The sequence below is a fragment of the Corylus avellana genome, chromosome 4 (genome assembly GCF_965113065.1).
Source record: "Corylus avellana chromosome 4, dhCorAvel1.hap1.2, whole genome shotgun sequence".
NCBI lineage: Eukaryota > Viridiplantae > Streptophyta > Magnoliopsida > Fagales > Betulaceae > Corylus > Corylus avellana.
Window position 1 is genome coordinate 130,229 of NC_142493.1, and position 22,898 is coordinate 153,126.

Here is a 22,898-nt window from a genome sequence, read left to right on the forward strand (position 1 = left end):
TCTTTATATATATATATATATAGAGAGAGAGAGAGAGAGAGGGGGAGAGAGGAATATCTGTTTTTTTGTTAGGACTATGACACTCGATATAACTCCCTTTTTATTTTTGATTTATTTTTAAATGTCTTAGAAAAAATAATGTTGTTAGCAGTAGTATAATTTTTATTACAAATTATTTACAAATTGATATGCTAGTTCATATGCATTTACTATATCAGTCACTTAAATATGGATTGTCACGTAGCACCCATATCTTTAAAATGTGGGCTGTCGTATAAATTTGTAAGTATATTATAGTAAAAAGAAATACTAGGGGTACTAACTATATTATTAACAGAAACTTACTAAACTGATGTGTAGCTCATTTATTCGAAAAAACAAAATAATTAATTAAACATAAACTTCTATTAATAAAAGAATTAACGCTCTTTTCGGCCCTTAGCCTCTCTTTTTGTTGAGGTCACTTCTATGAGTGAGTGGGTTGTTGTGCGAAAGGTCGCGAATCTCTCACACAATCAATCAAGCGGAACAAACGTGATATAATATTTAATAACAACAAGAACACAAGATTTACGTGATTTGACAACTTGCCTACATTCATGGTGCAACAGTAGAGAGATTTCACTTATTTAAAAAATGGAGACACAAAAGAGTGTTAAAACACTCACAACCCAAATCTCTAAATACACCCAAATGTTCTTTACACTCAAAACAGTACTGATTCTTCCTAATTTCAAATGTTTTATAACCATATTGTGCAAGAAGTCAAAAAACAATGGCTACTCCATTAGTTGCTTGCTCCTTTTGTTGACAAATGAAGAAATAATGAAGGAGATAATGCAGCTGCTTCTTTTGTTGACAAAAGGAATAACTAAAGAGTTAATACAAGGCTAAGTGCGGCTATAACTCTTAGGTGCAGAGACTTCATTGTTGGAGAAGTGTGTATTTCGAGAAGAGGAGCATGACAAGTTTGACAAAAGAGACAAAGTCTTTCCTTTTTTACTACTATGAGCCAATTTTTCAACATGGGTATCCACTATCATCGATCCTCGTAAGTCAAAATCCCTCTAGCATCCCCAACTCCAAGCAAGAGATTTATCTTTTTTACCATTGTACATTTGTCCCCTAAATCTAATGCTCTCTCACTCACTGCCCAACCAGATCAAGAAAGTCTCCCTTAAACATCATGCAGTCTGGAGGAATAAAAGTCCCCCAATTCTCCCACCGTTGAACCCCTCCCCCACTGCCAAGACCTGTAAGATCAATTTTCTGGATGCATTTTCATCTCCACCATTTCCGCCTTTTTAACAATTATAAAAGTAATAAAACATCCTGCGCTAAGTAAAATTTGTACTATTTAATAATAAAAAGAAGAGGTATGGGTGGGACAAATCCCGGGTTAAGGGGAAGAAATTGTCATCCCTATCCCTAGATGTAGAAGGTTTTGGCCTCTACAGTAACTGAATTTAAAATAAGAGTAATGCTACGTCCCATCCTACTATCTTACCATTATTTTATTATGTTTAATGTGATGTTGTCAATCATCCTTAGATTTGTTATTGTGAATTTTGCCACATCAGCATAGTGTGATAACAGTGATAGTAGTATGGTATTTCATTACTCTTAAACAAATCCGATATGAGAACTATATATATATATATATAAAGGGAAACATTCCATACTCATTCATTGATAAAACGATTGCGAGCAAGAGCTCTTACAAACAGAGCAAAAAGCTCTGAAACAAATAATAACTGAAGCTAAAGTTACAGGCAGCAAAGATACCAACATACCAATCTGACAACACCATACGCTAACCCATGACTATTCAACAGGTTTAACATCAGATCTGCACCAAACAGACACAGTTCAATGCATAGGTTGCGCTTATTCCTCGACCCTAAGAGTAAAGAACTTTCATGCCGAAACTCATCATCCTTGATCCGTAAGCTAGAATTTCGTTCATATCCATAACCCAAAAGTTGGACTAAAAGCAAATACCCCACAGAGCATCAAGATACAAACTGGCAGATAAAACGAGAGAGGACAGGGCCTTATTATAAGCAAAAAACAGGAAAGAAAAACGTACAGGAAAATAAAATAGGAAAGTAAAGAACAAATACAGGAAAACAGAAATATAACAAAATAAAGCCAACAATACAAGGAAAAACAAATAGGAAAAACACACTAAGCGGATAACAGTCGGAAGAAAGCCGATTGCGTGCTAGCCGAAAACCACATAGCATCAATATGAGAACTATTATTAGCAATGATATTAAAAATTTAAGCAATAAAAAAATAAAAAATAAAATAAAACAAAAGGAAAAATTCATATTCATGGAGCAGAAATCTGGATCTACATGGTGACGACTTCACTTTGAATATAATTTGAGTGTTTGAGAGGCTTACAAATCAATCATAGAAACATATAAATTGTGACATTTCAACATTTGCATGCCAATTGAAGACGACACAAATCTATACAAGATTGGGTGTCGTTATTTCAGTCTTCTAGCAATCTATACAAGATTTCACTTTTTTATTTTCATTTTCATTTTTAAAATTTATCATATATCACTATTAAACTTCAATTTAATAATAATTTTACAATTCACTTACAAAGTGTGAAAATAGAAAAGTGGAGTGAGAATATATGTATATATATATATAGGATTACTCCAAGAAAAGAGTTGAAATGCAGTGAGATTTTGAGCTAAAGTGAAATCCAAACAAGCAAATTTTATCTCACATCCATTTAATAACACTATTTCGTACTCTCATCTAACTATTGTTAAACCATCAACGGTGCTGGTTAAATGACTTAAGAAAATTTTTAAGTAGTTAGAACATATATTAAGGTGTGGGTTCAAATTTTTACAATGGAGAATTTTCATATATGCCTGATTAGTATTAGCCGACTTGAATTTTTATTGATTCCCTAGTGGGACTGGATCAGGTTATGGCTCAGTCGGACTTGAGGGAGCGCATGCAGTTTTCACCGTTTAGGCTCCTCATATGCGGCTCTTAGCGGGTAGGTGCTACTATAGTCACGCCTAGGTAGGATAACCACAATTGATCTTTCCAACCTACCATTTTTTGCTCAGCAAAAAAATATTAAGAAACATACTATTGTTATTTTTTTTTTTAATATAAAAAAAGTGATGGTTAATTTGAAGTGCAACATTAACATTGTTGAACAACTATAAAATAAAAATAAAAATCAAACATGGGATTACTTTTCTTACTTAGTAAATGCTTCTTGTTTAATTTTTTTTGTTTTTTTTTTTCTTGAGCAACTTTAAGCCTTGTCAAGAAAAAAGGTGCATACACTGTGATTTCCATGCTCTAAAGTGAATCCGAACGAAGCTAGCAAAAGGTTCTTTTTGCGATTTATTGGTGGATCATACCACAAATGTAACGATCAAAAAAAAAAATGCTAGTTAGTAGTTACATTTATAGAGCTTTATTAGAATTACTTAAAAAGCCTAGTTTTACTTAATAAGTAAATTATGTGGAACTTATATGTGGAACTTAGAACTTATGAGTATCTTTTATAAACCACTCACCCTCTATATGAGCTACTCATTTTCTCAACATAGGACCAAAGTGTTAAACTCTCTCTCTCTTTATCTTCCTCTCTCTTTCCCCCCCCCCCCCCCCCCCCGGGGGCTTAAACCCATGATGTTCATATAGTGCTGACATTACCACATGATGCATTACTAAGTGACTTTAATACCAATTTACTAAGTTATCTTACAACTAGGATTTAAGGAAGGGGTGTTACAACACAACAACGGGGTTTTGAAGTCCAACTGCCAAAAGAGTTCAAATAGGCTTAAAAAGATGTACATATGGATAACTCTACATCATGCCCAAGACCAATAGCAGGATGCACTCATGCACCACTACCCCATGGGATACACTGAAACGATCAACTCTCCCTCAATCTCTTTATTAACTTGACTGTTGAAGCGTCTTTGGTCTCCAAATTGGTGGCCGTATAACCAACTCCTCCTTTATTTTGTAGGTGCAAGCGAAGTTCTTCGTCAAAAGGCAACTTGAGGTCTCCGTAGATGTTTATTGCATTAACAATTGGTAAATAAAATTGGTACAAATGAATACCTTTCTCACAAGAAAAAAATGTTAGATACTGTAATTAATTTGATTTAACATTCATTTAAGGACGAGATAACATTCTCAACTAATTATTGAATTAATTATTATTTAAATAAAACTATATATAATAACCGATTAATAGTGTCATATCATCATTATTAAACAATTATAGAATAAAGATATAATATTCTTCAAACAAATAGATGCTTTGGTGTTTAACTTCTTGCTTTAGTTTTTTTTTTATTATTATTCTTTTGCTGAGCAACTTCCTCGCCAAGTTTAGCATCTTGGCCTTGTCAAGAAGAAAGGTGCATCATGCATGTACTAGCTCGTGAGATTTGGAGCTAAAGTGAATCCAAACGAAGCAAGAAAAAGGTTCTTTTGCGATTCATCGGTAAAGAAACATTTCAGACTTTCAGTACACCTTTCTAACTAATAGATGCAGGATGCTTTTGCTTTTGTGTTTATCCTCATTTCAGCATTTCCCCTCTCCCATATTGAATGATTTTGGTGTTTTTTTTTTTATTTTTTTAAGCAACTTCTTTGCTTGGCTTAGTACACTTGAAAAGTGTCTATACTCTTATTTATATGCATGAATATATGGTTTTTCAAGGGATAATTTAATTGACTGAAAATCACGTCTCATGAAATAAAAGTCATTAATTCGAATTTCACTCTCCATTTTTTTTTGCTTCGAATCTCACTCTCCCTTTTTACTCACATTGTATATCAATATATATTTCTCTTTATATATATATATATATATATATATATATAGAGAGAGAGAGAGAGAGAGAGAGAGAGAGAGGAATATATGTTTTTTTGTTAGGACTATAACACTCGATATAACTACCTTTTTATTTTGAGAGACCCTACTATGCGGTCGATCTGCAATTCCAACCTTTTGCAGCACCCAATGGTTGATTGACACGTTACCTTATTGCACAAATACACAATATAACTGAAACACCTAATAAATTTTTTTGTCTCTTTAATAAATCAAAAATACTCTTCCTGTTCTCTTCCTCTTCTCTCTGAAACACCATCTCTTTCATCTGAACGGCTCTACCTCTCTAAACATCTCTTTCTGAAACACCATTCCAACCTTTTTCATCTTAACATCTCTTTCAGAAAAAAAATTAAATAAATAAATAAAATAAAATATGTTTCTCCCTCTCTGGAGTTTTCGTTCGTGGTTTTCGAATTTGCGGCGCACATGAATGGGTTCGTCGATTTTTCCATGTACACAATGGGTTGCGGCGAACACGATGGGGTCTCGCCAAACCCACGGCGCCGTGGGTCTGGCGAACGCCCAGCAGCGTTCTAGGTACCAGTTGGGCGGTAGTAGCGTTTGGGTTGGCGTTCTGAGCGGCAGCAAAAATGTTATTCGTTGATTTTGTTGGGTCTCTCTTGATTTGGAGTTTGGGTTTTGTTTTGGCTAATTGGGGTTGTTTCTTGTTTTTTTCTGGTCTGGCTGAACACCCAGCAGGACTGGTTTGTCTGGTTTTTTCTGGTCGGGCTTGAGCAAATTGTAAACGGGCTTGAGCAATTTCTTTCTCATTCATCATATATTTGATTAAGCATATAAATGTTTAAAAGCTCACCAAGTGGTTGACTTTCTTGCTCCTTAACTTCATACATTGTTCAGATTTAAACAAACCCAGAAGACTTAAAATTTTGAATAACAACAAAACTGTGAGCAAAGATCCATTCTTTTAATCCAAAAATGACTGTCATTACGAGGTAAAAATTGACCCACTAAATTTAATCTATCAGTATCAAATAGAAGCAAGTCCAAGCAATATTCATTCAACAAAAAAATAAAATAAATAAAATAAAATAAAATAAAATAAAAATAACAGAGCTTGGGCAGTGAAACAAACCAAACAGGATAACTGCCAAAAAAAAAAAAAAAAAAAATTGTAACAAGCTCACCTTTCTGGAAGGAACAAGCCAACAAACAAAACGATTTGGAGTTGGGCAGTGGCGGCAGCGTTGGGCAGAGGCGGCAGCAAATAGGAAGGTGTAGCTGTTTTAAAAATGGGTCTATTAAGAGTTTTTGTTCCAGTGTTTTGGTTTCTATTTTATTAAGTGCATCTAGCTTAGGTGTATCTGTTGTATTGGTTACTGCAAAATACACCTTTTGCAGCCGGACCGCACAAGAGGTTTATTCTTTTATTTTTGATTTATTTTTAAATGTCTTAGAAAAAATAATGTTGTTAGCAGTAGTATAATTTTTATTACAAATATTTACAAATTGATATGCTAGTTCATGTTACATTTACTATATCAGTCACTTAAATATGGATTGTCACGTAGCACCCATATCTTTAAAATGTGGGATGTCATATAAATTTGTAAGTATATTATAGTCAAAAGAAATGCTAGGAGTACAAACTATATTATTAATCGAAGCTTACTAAATTAATGTGTAGCTTATTTATTGAAAAAAAATAAAAAAAAAATTAATTAAAATAAATATAACAAATAACAATAAATAAGTTAAACATAAACCTCTATTAATAAAATAATTAACACTCTTAATTTCGAGCCTTTCGGCCCTTAGCCTCTCTTTTTGACTTTTTGTTAAGGTCACTTCCATGAGTGAGTGGGTATCCACTATCATCGATCCTCGTAAGTCAAAATCCCTTTAGCATCCCCAACTCCAAGCAAGAGGTTTTTCCCTTTTACCATTTTACATTTGTCCCCTAAATCTAATGCTCTCTCACACACTGCCCTTCTTGTACAATAAAATTTTTGTGTGTTTGGATGGAAGAAATTGCAAAAAATGTGGTGGAAAACCTTTGGAAATAGAACTTTTGAACTTATGTACATACCCAAATCTGACACCCATACCTGAGTGCAAAAACAATAATAATTTTCTGAGAAATCTCTGTACCATTAGAAATGGTTAAGAATTTGCATCATCACCAATAATCTCTACAAGGGCTGAAGCACTGGCGGAGCCAGCAGGGTCGAGAGGGGGCACATGCCCCCCTCAACTTCCAAAAACTTCTTTAATTTACCAGTGAAATGTTTTTGTTTTCCCTTAACTTGCCTACCCTCAAAACTCTCCACCACTAATTCAGGGGAACCCGTAGGATCCTTCAGCTATTAACGTTAGACCAGCAAATTTGTTGCTGTTGTTTCAATCTTCACTCTTTAGAGTCCTTAGTAAATTAAAACTTAGATGAACAATTGAACAAAGAAGGAAAATCAGCCTTCAAGTCTTTCAAGAACAAGCTCAGAAAAGAAGAAGAAAAGAAACTCTAGAACAAAGAAAGAGAAACTTACTTCGGTCTTCAACTTCAAGAATAAAGAAGGAAGGGCCCAAAAAGAAACAAGAACGAAGAAGGAAGAGTGTTTGGATGTCTTAAAGTCATTAAGATTATTATTATTATTTTTTTTTTTTTTTGAAGTGATGAAACATTGTTCAATTTGTTCACAATTCACAAGACATCACAATTAATTATAATGCACAAGCCACGAGACTTATTTGTGGCTATATTTTTTTCTTTTGGAAATGGAAGCTAAAACTTCCACGTCAATTTAATTTTCTTTTTTTTTTTTTTTTTTTTTTTTTCCGAAGATGGATAAATGTGACATTATAATTAATTAAAGCTACTCCATAGTTAATTGTTGGATATACACAATTAAACTTTAAAGTGTTAAAAACATATTTGCAGGAATAGCTTTTGCATTATATAATTAATTTTTTTGGATAATCTCTATCTCCAGCAATGTAAATTAAGCAAAATTGATTTTTTAAATGCTATATGGAAACAACTCTTTTAAAAAAAATTTCTTTCCAGCATGTATACCGCATTAAAAATGGATGATCATTGTGCATCTAGAAACTCTAACTCATAAGATGATACTTAGATGATTTTGAAACCCTCAATAGATTTAATTTATTGATTAAGATGGAAAGAAGTAATTCATTAATATACAATGAATTCTAACTGCAAGACATCCAATTCCATAAATAAATTTTGAAATTTCTCATGCTACCCCCTAATTAGATTGAACTCAATCACTTACTATTGAAATATAAAATTAAAATTGATAAAAAAAAATTTATTTCGTTAGTTGTATTTTGCCCCCCATGAACAAAAGTTTTGGCTTCGCCACTGGTAGCTGAAGTGCCCTTTCTTTTAAGAGTAACAAATACACTGCCTCCTTCAGCAGCCCTAACCAAAAGCATGGATTTTTAACTGAATAAAAATAAATAAATAAATTAAAAAAAAAAGAAGTGCAGAGCTCTATTCTGGCGAGGTAAAATCCAGGTCATTAAAATGAGATTTTTTTAACATAGATCAAAACATTCTATTTGTCTAGTTCTTCAGCAGTAACGAAAATTTCAAATATATGCATGAATCCAATACTGTTCCAAGCATTAGGGAAACACCACCTAATTTGGTAGTTGTTATATTAACTTTAGGTTAATATTTCTAATTTGAATTTTTTTTTTCTTGTAATAATTCATAGATTGACTTGGAAAATGAATGCGAAGAGGAAGATTTACGTACACATATTCCCGTTGGTGATGATCTGCCCCCTCAAATTGTCATTGAAAATGGTTTGTTTGGCTCTTATTCTCTTATTCTCTTATTCATACATTTTACGCATCATTTATTATTTGTTTAATTATTATTATTTTTTTTGTGTTGTAGATGAAAATGAAACTGTAAGTGATGAGGACGATAATAATGGCAAGGGCAAGGGCAAGTTTGAGTGGAAGCTCGTAAGTGAAGACGAAAATGTTGAGCAACCTCAGCGAGGTATGGCATTTAGCTCTATGGAAGATCTTCGCTCATATTATAGGCGGTTTGGTCGAAAAAAGGTTTTGGAGTGGTAATAAAAAAAGTCACTAGAGACAAAATCACTAGGGAAAGCACACGTGTCACCCTTGCATGTGGACGTCAAGGCAAGCCACAACCCAAAACAAGCCAGCCAAATCCCACAATAAAAACGGATTGTAAGGCGAAGTTGAATGCAAAGTTTGTTGAAGGACAGTGGTATGTGACTAGTGTAGTTATTGACCACAATCATGATTTAAGCCCAAAGACGGGAAGATATTTTAAATGCAATAGGAATTTGAATTCTAACGTGAGAAGAAAGATTATAATAAATGATATGTCTGAGATTAAACTGAGTCAGAGTTATAATGCTCTTGCTGTTGAAGCTGGGAGGTATGAGAATCTTCCTTTTATAGAAAAAGATTGTAGAAACTTCATTAACAAGGAAAGGCGCATTCGGCTTGGCCAAGGAGGTGCTAAAGTACTTCTAGACTATTTGAATAGGATGCAAGCAACCGATAGTGGTTTCTACTTTAGAGTTGATGCTGATGATGATTCTAGATTGAAAAATGTATTTTGGGTTGACGCAAGAAGTAGGGCATCGTATGAAAGTGTTGGGGATGTTGTGACATTTGACACGACATACTTAACTAACAAATATGGTATGCCATTTGCTCCGTTCGTGGGAGTGAACCACCATGGTCAGTCAATCCTTTTTGGGGCAGCATTAATATCTAATGAGGATACAGAAAATTTTGTATGGTTGTTTGAGAATTGGTTGAATTACTTGAATGGCCAAGCGCCCATTGCAATTATAACAGATCAAGATCGGGCTATGAAAAATGCAATTGCAAGAGTTTTCCCAAGAACCCGACACCGATATTGTCTATGGCACATTTTAAAAAAAATTCCAGACAAATTTAAATCATGTTCAAATTATGTTGCCATTAAGAGTGCCATACATAAATGTGTTTATGAGTCTCAAACATGTGGTGACTTTGAGGTAAAATGGAAAAGTCTACTAGATAGTTATGACCTTAATGATCATGATTGGTTGCACCAGTTATATAATGACCGGACTTTTTGAGTACCGGCATATCTAAAAGGTGTGTTTGGGGCTGGTATGAGGACTACATAGCGGAGTGAAAGTATGAATGCCTTTTTTGATGGCTATCTGCATCCATCTACCACTTTGAAGCAATTTGTTGATCAATATGATCTTGCTTTGCGGAAGAAGGTTGAGAATGAGACTCATGTAGATTTTAAGTCTTTTACTACTAAGGTTCGATGTCTAACCTTCTATCATTTTAAGGAACAATTTCAAAAACTTTACACCAATACCAAATTCAAAGAAGTTCAGGTTGAGATAATGCACATAATTTATTGTACTGTCTTCCTTTTGACTAAAGAGGGTTCAATTTACACCTACCAAGTAATTGAACAGGTAAAAGTTCAAAATGCAGTAGTTGAAGATGCTTATGTGAAATTAGTAACATATGTTGTCTACTTCAATGGAGCTGAAGATGAATTTGAAGTAAAATGCACATGTGACTCATTTGAATCAAGAGGCATGGTGTGCAGACATGTCTTTTCTGTATTGTGTGCACATAACATTACATCTTTGCCACCCAAATATTATCTTGATCGTTGGAGGAAGGATGTGAAGCGAAGATATACTTTAATTAAAAGTAGTTTTGATACGTTGAGTGCCAACCCCGAAGTAGAAAGATATGACAACTTGTGCAAACATATATGCTTACATTAGCAGAGGTCGCTGCAAGAAACGTGGATCACTACACAAAAGTTAATAAGCATATTGATATGTTAATGAAGGAATTACGTGGTTCAAGTCCACCTTCTCTTGCACTTCCAGACGTATCTTTAGCATGTAATGAATTCATTGATGATGTTGAGTTGGCAGTAGATGGTGATGAAGTTCATAGTCCTAATGTAGCTAAAAAAAGAGGAAGGTTACCGCATAAAAGGAAGATGTCTGCGGTGGAAAAATCGACAATGAAAAGCAGTAATCCCAATCAAAGGAAACGAGAAAAGAAGGTTACTTACTTTCCTTCTCATATTGCTTAATTATTATTATTATTAAAAAAAATTGTGCATTTCTTAACATTTTTCCTGTTTTTTACTTAAAGACTTCCCATGGAGATGATGTTCCACACAGTGATGTTTTTGAAACTCAAGAGAGTGCAACTACTTAGGTATTAAAAATGAAAATAAATAAATATTTTATGAGATTTGGTTTATACTGTTATCTGAAATCTTGAAATTGGACTTTGTAGGATATGTGGCAACTTGCGCTATTGGAACGGTGATTAGAATGGAAGGCCTACAAGTTAGAATGCATATTTTTTGATGTTTTGACACTTTTTTGGTATTGTATAAACTAATGAATGTGGATTTAATTTTATTGTAAATGATTCCATGCATTTACAATATTGTAGATATTTGTAGAAGATGCCTCACTTTTTGTGTAAAGGTGAACTTTGATTGGATTTGTTTGAATGTTTGGGGAATTACGTGGCAAGGGGAAGTTATATAAATGTGATATCCAAGAAGTTAAGAAACAAAATTCTGCATTTTTTCTCCATTGGCTGAGGAGTGCTTGTAATTGGATGTCCTGAGTGTGCTGGTTGATTATGATTATTAAGTACAAATTTTATGCAGACTTCAATTCTTCTTTAATTCTGTTCATATTAGTTTATTTGACACTTGATAATATTTTAAAAAGATGTTGAGGATTAGACTGGTAAGTTAGGGTTGACTCATGTGCCTGGTTTTTTGAGATTTTATGCAGATTTCATACTAATGTAATCCATTAGCGCACCAACTAGTCGGAGGAATCTAATGAGATTGTGTACAAAATGTATTGTCTATCTGGGGTTTATGAGGTCGCTGACTTGCTATAGCATTTCTAATTTCCTCCATTTATTCTCACCTTTTTACATCTAATTACAATTGTTGTAGCATTAATTCCAATTTCCACCATTGCACATATTTTGGCCACCTCACAATGCTAATGCATATATGCTGAAGTTATATGCAGAATTTTGCTTCTCAATCAATCAAGGCAACATACATGAACTTTAATTGAAGTACATTCACTCTCCAAATTGTTGATCAATGTGATTGTTGGTTAATTTACAACACGATAAATAAGTTCATCTTAACATCAGCTTACTATCACTATATTGACTGTAACCACTAACATAAAATAGTATCATCAAAATAAAAATAAAAAAATAAAACCTAAAGCAGCCTGATACATCTTCTCCTTAGACTAGTACAACTTTGCTCTAGTTTGATACAACTCTTAAATTCAACTGAAATTGGACAGATTGATTCTCCATTTCAGTACGCATTCTATCTCCTGTGTCGTGTAGTTGTGTCATTTCAGCACGCATTCTTTTTTCGTAAGTGTCCATTTCTACAGAAGTTTTTTTTTGTCCAAGAGGTCCTTACATAAGCAAGAATTCCACAATAACATAGGAAATGTCCATTGGATGCATTGCTATTTGTAAACATTATTTTCCTGTCTGTACCTACACAAAAGATACAAGCTAAGGTGAAAATGATGTAGAACAAGATACAAAGGTGTACATAGATCTATCAAAGGAATTTGTTTCCATTCCATCTGCTAGACAACCAATCAAAAAAAAGGGCAAATCACTTTTTCCTTTCTATTAAATTCAAATTTAACAACCCACCACTTATCCTAATCACCACATATTCATACAATCTAGTGTTGACATGGTTTTGACCACTATGGTGTTAGGTCTTTAACAATCTCCAATACATTTTATCTTCACCTCTACTAGAAGGGAATTTAGAATACATGTCAAAAAATATGCTCACAATTTCCAATTTCCAATTTCCAATCTTAAAAACCAAGAACAAAATGAGGATTCCAACATCACATTCCCTAGATCATTGGGCTACCTAAGTATAAAGCAACTGAAGCATCATTGTCCAAAGCCAAGAAAAAAAAAAAGGTCAGGAAAAAGGTCTTTCATAAAAGTATCACCATACCATAAATCATGCCAAAAACAAGCCGGTGAATGTTAAATTTAACATGGTTTACTCCAACCAGAAAATCATTAATTTTACTGTTGGGGGCGTTCGATGGAAAGGCGGGCTTTGTAAGAGATATTGGCATGTTTCTTTGCCAAGGCATCACCCGGTACAGAAATTCCACCTCTGCTATAATCATCATCTACAAAGATGGCAATCACCTCCCTCCAATTACAATATTCAACCAAATTAGCTATTACATACATTTTGAAATAATCACTATGTGTAGTGTGGACAAAATATGGGTATTGCAGTGTAGAAAGAGTCAAAATGAAAAACATAAGAACCCCAAAAAACATAAAGAATCAAAATGAAAAACCTCAATTGAATACAAAACATAACCCACAAAAATACAATGATGCAAAAATCACTAAGCAAAACCTAGATGAGAGAACCATAAAACCTAAAGAATCAAAATTAAAAAAAAAAAAAAGAAAAAAAAAAAGACCTTTGGTGTGGGCGTCGTTCGGTGGGTGGAGGCGAGCAAACCGCATGAGGTTGAGATGGCTGGCGTTTGGCGGAAATTGGTGGTGGTTGGAGGCACTGCTTGGTCGTGGCCCGCGCTGCTGGGTGGAGGGAAGAGTTTTGGGGGTTTGGGAGAAATAGACAAACCTGTGATACGAACAAGGTATTTGTGCTCATAACAAGACCCAAACCCAAACCAAAGATCTCTCTGCAGGAAGTACACTCGTTCAACTCAAAAATGAAAAAATACCTCCTAAAACTTCAGCTGGTGACTTGCCGATTTTTGGATGGTGGGCGATGGTGGGCGACGCTGGTCGTTGTGGCGGGTGGAGGTTGGCCGGATTTCGAGCTGGTGACGTTCGGTGGTGGCATGGGTGGCATTCGGTGGCAGCAGTGCTTGGAGGTTGGCAGCGGCGGCAGATGAGGGAAGGGCGGGAGCAACGTGGGAGAGGAAGAGAGGGAAACGTTTTGGGGGATTTGGGAGACGAAATGAAAATTTGAAATCTTAACCTGCACGTGTGATTGTTTTTTTTTTTAATAAAGTTGATAACTATGGTTGAGTTGACCATGCCAGCTCAGCAAGGTGCGGACAGATTGCTGATAGAATACTGCTCTTGAGCATTACTCTTAAACATCATGCAGTCTGGAGGAATAAAAGTCCCCCAATTCCCCCCACTGTTGAACCCCTCCCCTTGCCAAGACCTTTAAGATCAATTTTCTAGATGCATTTCCATCTCCACCATTTCCGCCTTTTTAACAATTATAAGAGTAATAAAACATCCGGCGCTAAGTAAAATTTGTACTATTTAATAATAAAAAGTATAGATATGGGTTGGACAGATCCCGGCTTAAGGGGAAGAAATTGTCATCCCTAGTCCCTAGATGTAGAAGGTTTGGGCCTCAATAGTAATTGAATTTAAAACAAAAGTAATGCTATATACCATCTTACCATTATTTTACTATGTTTAATGTGATATTGTCAAATATCAATCACCATTTGTCATTGTTAAAAATAAATAAAAATAAAAGTATAATGGTGAATTTGACAATGTCATATTAGCACAGTAAGATTGTAGTATGGTATTCATTACTCTTAAACAAATCCAATATGAGAACTTTTTTTTTTTTTTTTTTTTAAGGGAAACATTTCATACTTATTTATTGATAAAATGGTCGCGAGCAAAAGCTTTTACAAATAGAGCAAAAAGCTCTGAAGCAAATCATAGCCGAAGCTAAAGTTACAGGCAGCAAAAGTACCAACATACCAATTTGACAACACCATCTGCTAACCCATGAGTATTCAATAGGTTTAATCTCAGATTTGCACCAAACAGACACAGTTCAATGCATAGGTAGCGCTTATTCCTCGACCATGAGAGTAAAGAACCTCCATGCCAAAACTCATCATCCTTGATCCATAAGCTAGAATATCGTTCACATCCACAACCCAAGGATTAGACCAAAAGCAAATATCCCATAGAGCATCAAGATTCAAACGGGCAGATCAAACAAGAAAGGACAGAGCCTTATTATAAGCAAAAAATAGGAAAGAAAAACGTACATGAAAATAAAATAGGAAAGTAAAGAACAAATAAAGGGAAAACAGAAATACAGCAAAATAAAGTCAACAATACAAGAAAAAACAAATAGGAAAAACACACTAAGCAGATAACAGCAGCCGGAAGAAAGCCGATCGCGTGCTGGCCGAAAACCACAGAGCATCAATATGAGAACTATTATTAGCAATGATATTAAAAATTTAAGGAATAAAAAAATAAAATAAAATTCATATTCAAGGAGCAGAAATCTGGATCTACATGGTGAAGACTTCACTTTGAATATAATTTGAGTGTTTGAGAGGCTTACAAATCAATCATAGAAACATATAAATTGTGACATATCAACATTTGCATGCCAATTGAAGACGATGAAAGATGCAGCCTACTCACTACTGTCTAGTGTCTACCTTCACCTGAATGCTGTCTCTTAATCCCAACTGGCAGCAGTTTCTCCAGGATCAACTAATTCCTCAAATTGTTGTATAAAAGGAAGAATAGACCGACAATTTCACCTTCTTTTTATATTTCATATCCTGTTGCATCATTCTCAAGCAATCTTTTCATTTTCATTGCTTTAATTCAAAGTCTGACTTTCAAGTTGTAGTCACAGAAATGCACAGAGGCTATCTTATCTTTATAGCTGTTTTATTTTATTTTATTTTATTTTATTTTTTTATTATTTATCATTATTTTAAATCCATCTCTTGTGGTTCAAGGGCAGTTTCATTTACTTTTGTACTTCTTTTTTTTATTTTTTATTTTTTATTTTTTTATTTTTTTAACTTTTTGTGCTATTACTGACATATCAAATTGGTTTATATACTATATATTTGCACATATTTTTATTATAGTAAATATATAATTAGTCCAGAGTCAACCTATCTAATTTTTTATTAATTTAATTTAAAAATTAATTAATTAATTAATTAAAAAAAAAAACATCTTTGGGGCAACGTTGATGGCGACCGGCGAGGAAGCAAAAAAAACACAATCAGATTAAACTCACTAAAAAACATCTCTAGGGCAACGTTGGGGTTTGGGGTTTGGTTTTAGGGTTATAAGTTTTAGAGCTGTGTTCCTTGAGTTTGAAGGTTTTATTTTGTTCGTGTTTTTGGTGGTTTTTCGTGTTTTTTAAGTGCTTTTTTTGGTGTTTTTTTTTTTTTTCCCTGTTATTTTTGTAGTTTTTGGAGTGCTTTTTTTTTTTTTTTTGAGTTTTTTTTTTAGGCTTTTTGTGTTTTTGGACGTTTTATGAGTTTTCGGAGGTTTTTCGAATTTTTATAGTGCTTTTTGAGTTTTTTGGTGTGTTTTTTCATTTTTTGTGTTCTTGGTTTTGATAAAGACCAAATTAGTCATTCCGTCCGTTGGCCTATAGTTGACTTAATGGAAGTCCACATCACTGACACGTGGACCAATTAAAACTTGACACTTGGCATAAGTGGCCATGTCATAAGTGATGATGCAGCACCTAATTAAATTTTTTAAATTAAAAAACTAAAAAAAAAAAATTTCAAAAAGAAAAAAATTTGGGGGTGGCTCACCATTTGGGGTTGGCTGAGCCCATCCGGCCAGATGGGGGTGGGTAGGTGCCAAATTTTAATTGGTCAACGTGTCAGTGACGTGGAATTCCGTTAAGTCAACTAACGGTCAATGAACGGAATGACTAATTTGGTCTTTATCAAAACCACATGGACCTCTGTGATAAAAATCAAACCTTAAGGATAAAAAAATAAAGAAATGAAACTCTAGGGTGTATTTAGGTATTTAACCCATTTGTTTTACTGAAATCCATGTCTTCTTCAATTTTTTTATTTTATTCTCTCTCTTTTTTATTTATTTATTTTTTTACGTGAGAATTTGATGTTTTATTTAATTTTGGAATAAATATAAAATTGTTTTATGTTGTTGGCCTAAATTAAAATTCACTCCCTATGTATTACAAATAATTTATAGGTCTTGTAGTTGTAGTTGGCTTAAATTATAACAAATAATTTATAAGTCTTGTAGTTGGCTTAAATTACAAATCACTTTCCTACTATAAAAAATAATTTATAGGTCAAATCAATTTTCATGAAGTAGTTGGCCTATAAAAAAAAAAAAAAATTGTAGAAGACATTATTTTGGTAAAACAAATATTAAAAGGATAAATGAAAGAAGCAAGACGTACAATTAAAAATTAAAAAAAAAAAAAAAATTTGAAGGAAATAAAAAGACAGAAGAACCAAAAAAAAAAAAAAAAAAAAAAACGCAACATAAGTGAAATGTGATGATTGATTAAGAGATAAATACGAGCACATTAAAAAGATAGAAACAATTTAAGAAAATCAAGTAAAAATAAAAACAAAAAAATAGAAAAATTAAAAATATGAAAATAGACTATAAAGAAAGGAAGAAAAAAAAATACAACACAAAAAAAAAAAGAAAGAACAAAATTTAATACAACGAAAGAAAAATTAAAGGATATGAAAAACAAAAATCTTCAAGAAAAATTAAAGGGATAAATGAAAAATTGGTCATTCACTACAAAAAAACAATTTTTTTCTCACTGGAATTTTCTGACGTATCAGGGAGTCTAACACGTCAGAAATTTTTTTCTGACTTGGCGTTTTTGACGCGCGTTGATTGTCAGAAGCATAGGTGTCAGGAAATTTTTTTTCCTGACGTGCCAGTGGGTAGAACGTCAGAATTTTCTGACGTTCTACTGTCTCCCACGTTAGAAAATTGAAAAATTAAATAAAAAATTAATTTTTCTTTTTTTTAAAAAAATTTTTTCTGGAATTTTTTTTTTTCAATTAAAAAATTTATTTACTTTTTTGGAATTCTTTTGTACGGCAGCTCCCTCACGCTGCCGTGCAGATTTGTGTTTCTCTACACCATGGTGCAGAGATCTCTGCACACCATCTCTGCACCATGAAACACATTTTTATATATGGCCACTCCCTCTCTTCTTTTCTCAATTTTCTCTCTCGCTCTCTTCTTTTCTCCAGCTCTCACTGTTCTCTCTCTCTCTTCTTATCTTCTCTTCTACTTCTTCTTCTTCTTCTTCTTCTCTTCACCTTTTTTTTTTTTTTTTTTTTTTTTTGCTTCTCTTCTCCCTTTCTTTTTCTTCTTCTCTTCTCCTTTTCTTTTTCTTTTCCTTCTTATGCTTTCTTCGATCTGCCGTGGAGAGAAGGGAGATTGAGAGAGGAGAGAGAAAGAGTGTGGGAAAAATAAATGAGGAGGGAAGAATAAAAAGAGGAAAAAAGTTGAGGGAAAAAAGGGAAAATTTTCAAAATTTCGGCCTTTTTTTTTTTTTTTGACGTGCTATATTTAGCACGTCAGAAATTTTTGAGCCGCTAATTTGACGCGTCAGAATTTTCTGACATGCTATTTCAACACGATAGAAAATTCTGACGTGCTATTTTTTGCCACGTCAGAAAATAGTAATTTTTTTGTAGTGATTGTGGTTGTCCTAAATTATAAATCACTCCATGTGGTAAAAAAAACAAATTATAGATAATTATAGTTGACCTAAAGTACAAATCATTTATTGATATGAAACAAAAAAAAAAAAAATAATAATAAAATAAAAACATGTAGAAGACATAGGTTTTGGTACAACAAATGAGTTAAATACCTAATACCCCTTAGGGTTTCATTTCTTTATTCCTCCCCCCCAAGTTTTGATTTTTATAACAGAAAATCCATGTAGTTTTTATAAAGACCAAATTAGTCATTCCGTCCGTTGACCGCTAGTTGACTTAACGGAACTCCACGTCACTGACACGTGAACCAATTAAAACTTGATACTTGGTATAAGTGGCTTTGTCATCAGTGATGATGTGGCACGTAATTAAATGGGGGTGGCCAGGTGTCAAATTTTAATTGGTCAACGTGTCAGTGACGTGGAATTCCGTTAAGTCAACTAACGGTCAACGGACGGAAGGACTAATTTGGTCTTTATGAAAACCACATGGACCTCCGTGATAAAAATCAAACCATAGGGGGGAAAAAATAAAGAAATGAAACTCTATGGTGTATTAGGTATTTAACCCATTTGTTTTACCGAAACCTATGTTTTCTTTAATTTTTTTATTTTATTCTCTCTCTTTTTTATTTTTTTTATTTTTTTGTACGTGAGGGGATCTTCATGGTACAACCCCATCTGGTGATTGTTTAATAAGATTTTTTAAAATTATACCCTTTTTCATTTATAGTTTTAATTATATTTTTTTCAAAAAGGAAAGAAATAAAATATTTATCAAACCGAAATTCGTCAAAGATAATAAACACATTTCTTAGTAACTCTTTTGGACTTTCTACCATGTGTCCTCCTGCATGCAATGAACCACAATGAGAACATTGATGTGACGAGGCGCTATTAAAGTACATAGTGACACTTAAATGGTCTTTGACATTTTGGGCTCAGAATATTTTCTGTTCTTTCTCACTCCTTTTTGGCTGTTTTTTAGCCTTCGCTGATCTAGATTCATCTCTTTAGCAACAACCGTTCCTCAAGGGAACTGTTTTGGTCAATAAAAAGGTAATTTTATTGGCCGTTTCTATTAGAGAAAAGAACGTATTGATTTGTCATCTCTAAAAGTTACTTCCAAAGGATCCAGCTTTAACTGAAAATGAATATGCTTGCTATGCTCACAAACAAAGTAATGATGAGTCTAGAATGCAATTCTTCTTTAATTTAGTGCCGATGGATGACCTTATAGTTGGAATTGTATTGGAATAGATGTTGCTATGCTCACAAACAAAGTAATGATGAGTCTAGAATGCAATTCTTCTTTAATTTAGTGCCGATGGATGACCTTATAGTTGGAATTGTATTGGAATAGATGTTGCTATGCTCACAAACAAAGTAATGATGAGTCTAGAATGCAATTCTTCTTTAATTTAGTGCCGATGGATGACCTTATAGTTGGAATTGTATTGGAATAGATGTTTTAATTTGTATGGAACATATTGACTTGGGGCATTAGTGGAACATATTAGACTACATTGCCAACATGACCTTGATGCTATTGGTTTAATCATATATCACATGACTTTATGCCCCTTTCACTCTAATATATTAGAATCTTGAATAACTTTGATTAAACATCATTTTTGGCCAATATTAATTGGAAATCACCTCCAATTTCTATTCAATAATCAAGTAATTTTTTTTTTTTTTCATAATTGAACATCATTCAACCTCAATAACGGATTTATTTCTAATAATTATGGCTTTAATGATATATTATGATATTCAACTTTGATTAAATATCATTTCTGGCCAATATTATTTCTTAGCATTTGTTTACATTATAGTTGAATCAAATACATTACTTTTATGCTGGTGGTGTTGTTTCAAGTAAGTGCTTTCATTACATGGCAATGTTTAGACCAATATTGTTTTTTTTTTCGTAAGCTTGCGCCCTTTTGTCACTTTCACATTTATTTGTTAGAATTTCAATCCTAGAGCCATACAGTGATCGACACTTTTTTTATGATTATGTTTTTGTAATAATTCCTAGTGATGCTCACTTTCATTACAGGTAACAGCTAAATCCAAGTGTGTAGCTCGAGTGGTTGCAGCATTTCCATGGCAGCCTAAGGACTTCCGCTCTCCACTTGGGACTTACAGGATCAAGCTGACCCTAGAAGATCCAACTGTCAGAATCCATGCTCTTTTGTATGGAGAAGATGGGGTAAGACATTTCAGTAACTGACTTCATGTAATCTGATCTAAAATTTCCTTATTCGATATCCCTGTCATTTCGCCATAGTTGGTTGTTCAACTTCCTTGTGAAATGTCCCTATGTTTCTTATGTACATAAGACCGTCTCTCTTGGCTTTTTAACTTCCCATCCATTTGCCCTCGTAATTTTGCTTTAACATGTGATTTGTGTCTCTTTTAAACAAATTAGATAATTTCTTCCTCTTGCTTCTGCATTTCCTGCTTAGCAGGTTTGAGTTTCAGATTAAATTTAGAGGTTTTTTCAGGTCCATTTAACAACAGAGTTGTATTATTGATAAACAGTTGTTGTTTGGGCTACTGCTGACCACATTTTTCTCTTACTAGTGCTTTTACAGAAGCCCATCCTTCCTATATATATAAAATAAAATAAAAAAATCTGATACCTCAGTTTCTTCCCATATAGAGCCCATAGATTGGAATGTACTATGATCTTAAAAACCAAATTATATCTAACGATAAGACACATACTAATAGACCATATATAACAAGACCACATGTTGCCAACTACTTTTAAGTGATTCTTATATTCAAAATCTACTACATGGTAATCCTTATTCATATGCTTACCAAGTTGATTAGTGTTCAATAATGCATTAAAATCAACCAGTTTCATATGCTACTTTCTTTCATCTATGCTGCTTTTGCATTGTTGGATTCAAATTTTTTCTCGTTTTCTTCCCTGTGAAAGGAATGCACGCTACCTTAACCATGAATAAACTTTCGCATTTTTTTGACCCAAAATGAACGAAAGTTAGAATTACTATTATTATTATTATTATTATTATTATTATTATTATTTTGTTTGTTTAGCTTACAAAGTGCGATATTTATTTCATATAGGTCGGTTCGGCTGAAAAATCTGACAATCGAATTTTTTTTCTTGTTTGGAACTCTAACCTTGAATGCCCTTATAGAAAAGAACCCTTTACGAGTTAACCCGGAAACTGTCTTTACCAAGAATATATTTTTATACCTCTTGTAATACCCCCATATTTTATGAACCCTATATACAGTTTTTCTTTACGGGGATTGGGCTTCTAGAGATGGTTTAATAGCTACACCATTTCCCCCCTTTCGAGACTATAAGGTCAATGTCCTCCCTTCGAAAAGAACGCATGCTACTGTAAGCATAAATGAACATTTGCATTTTTGAATTTTTGTGATCCAAATATCAACGTTGAATCCCCAAAAAGCACCGCTAAAACCTCAAAACCCCATTGAAATCTCAAATGAAACCTCGTTGAAACCCCAAATGAAAACCCGTTGAAACCTTAGAAGAACTCTCGTATTTTCGTGACCCAGAACGGCTGAAAATTCGCAAGTCTTTTTTTTTTTCTTTTTCTTTTTTTCTTTTGTCTAGCTTAGAAAGTCCGATATTTATGTCATTCAAGTTGGTTCAGGCGAAAATCAGATATTCAATTTTTTTCATGTTTTCCTCCATTCGAAAAGAACGCATGTTATCGTAAGCATGAATGAACTTTCGCATTTTTGTGACGCAGAACGACTAAAAATTCGAATTTCGTTTTATGTCTTGCTTAGAAAGTCCGATATTTATCTTATTCAGGTTTTTTCGTCTGAAATTTTTTTGACGCAGAACGACTAATAATTCAAATTTCTTTCTATGTCTTGCTTAGAAAGTCCGATATTTATTTTATTCAAGTTTTTTGACCGAAAATCAGTCGTTCAAGTTTTTTCTCATTTTCTTTCCTGTGAAAAGAACGCATGCTACCATAACCATGAATAAACTTTTGCATTTTTCTGACCCAGAACGAATGAAAGTTCCATGAAATGTGTGCTAAAATAGGAGTGGATCCCTTGGCCTCCAACAAGGGCTTCTGGGCAGTGCTCTTGGGGATTGGTGACTTCTACTATGAACATGGTTGTTCAACTTCTTGATATTATTATAAAAGTTTTCAAATGTCTCGAATGTTGTTAATTTACAATCATGGACCAATCATATTAAGTGTTTCCAAAGTGTTTTAGCTTAATGCCTAATCGTGGGTAGGGCTAGGAGTGAGTGAGGGAGCAAGCCTATGTGCCCCTTTTTATCCCATACTGAGAAATTGTCTATGAACATGCATTGAGAGAGAGAGATGCAAATATAACCATTTTTTCCTAGGTTGGGAAATAGACAATGATTTTGTGCAA

General features: G+C 33.6%; 1 pseudogene; it reads left to right on the forward strand.

Moving 5' to 3' along the window:
- The first annotated feature begins 5,384 nt into the window (after window positions 1–5,384).
- Window positions 5,385–20,721, forward strand: LOC132189435 (protein FAR1-RELATED SEQUENCE 4-like; annotated as a pseudogene).
- The last annotated feature ends 2,177 nt before the right edge of the window (window positions 20,722–22,898 follow it).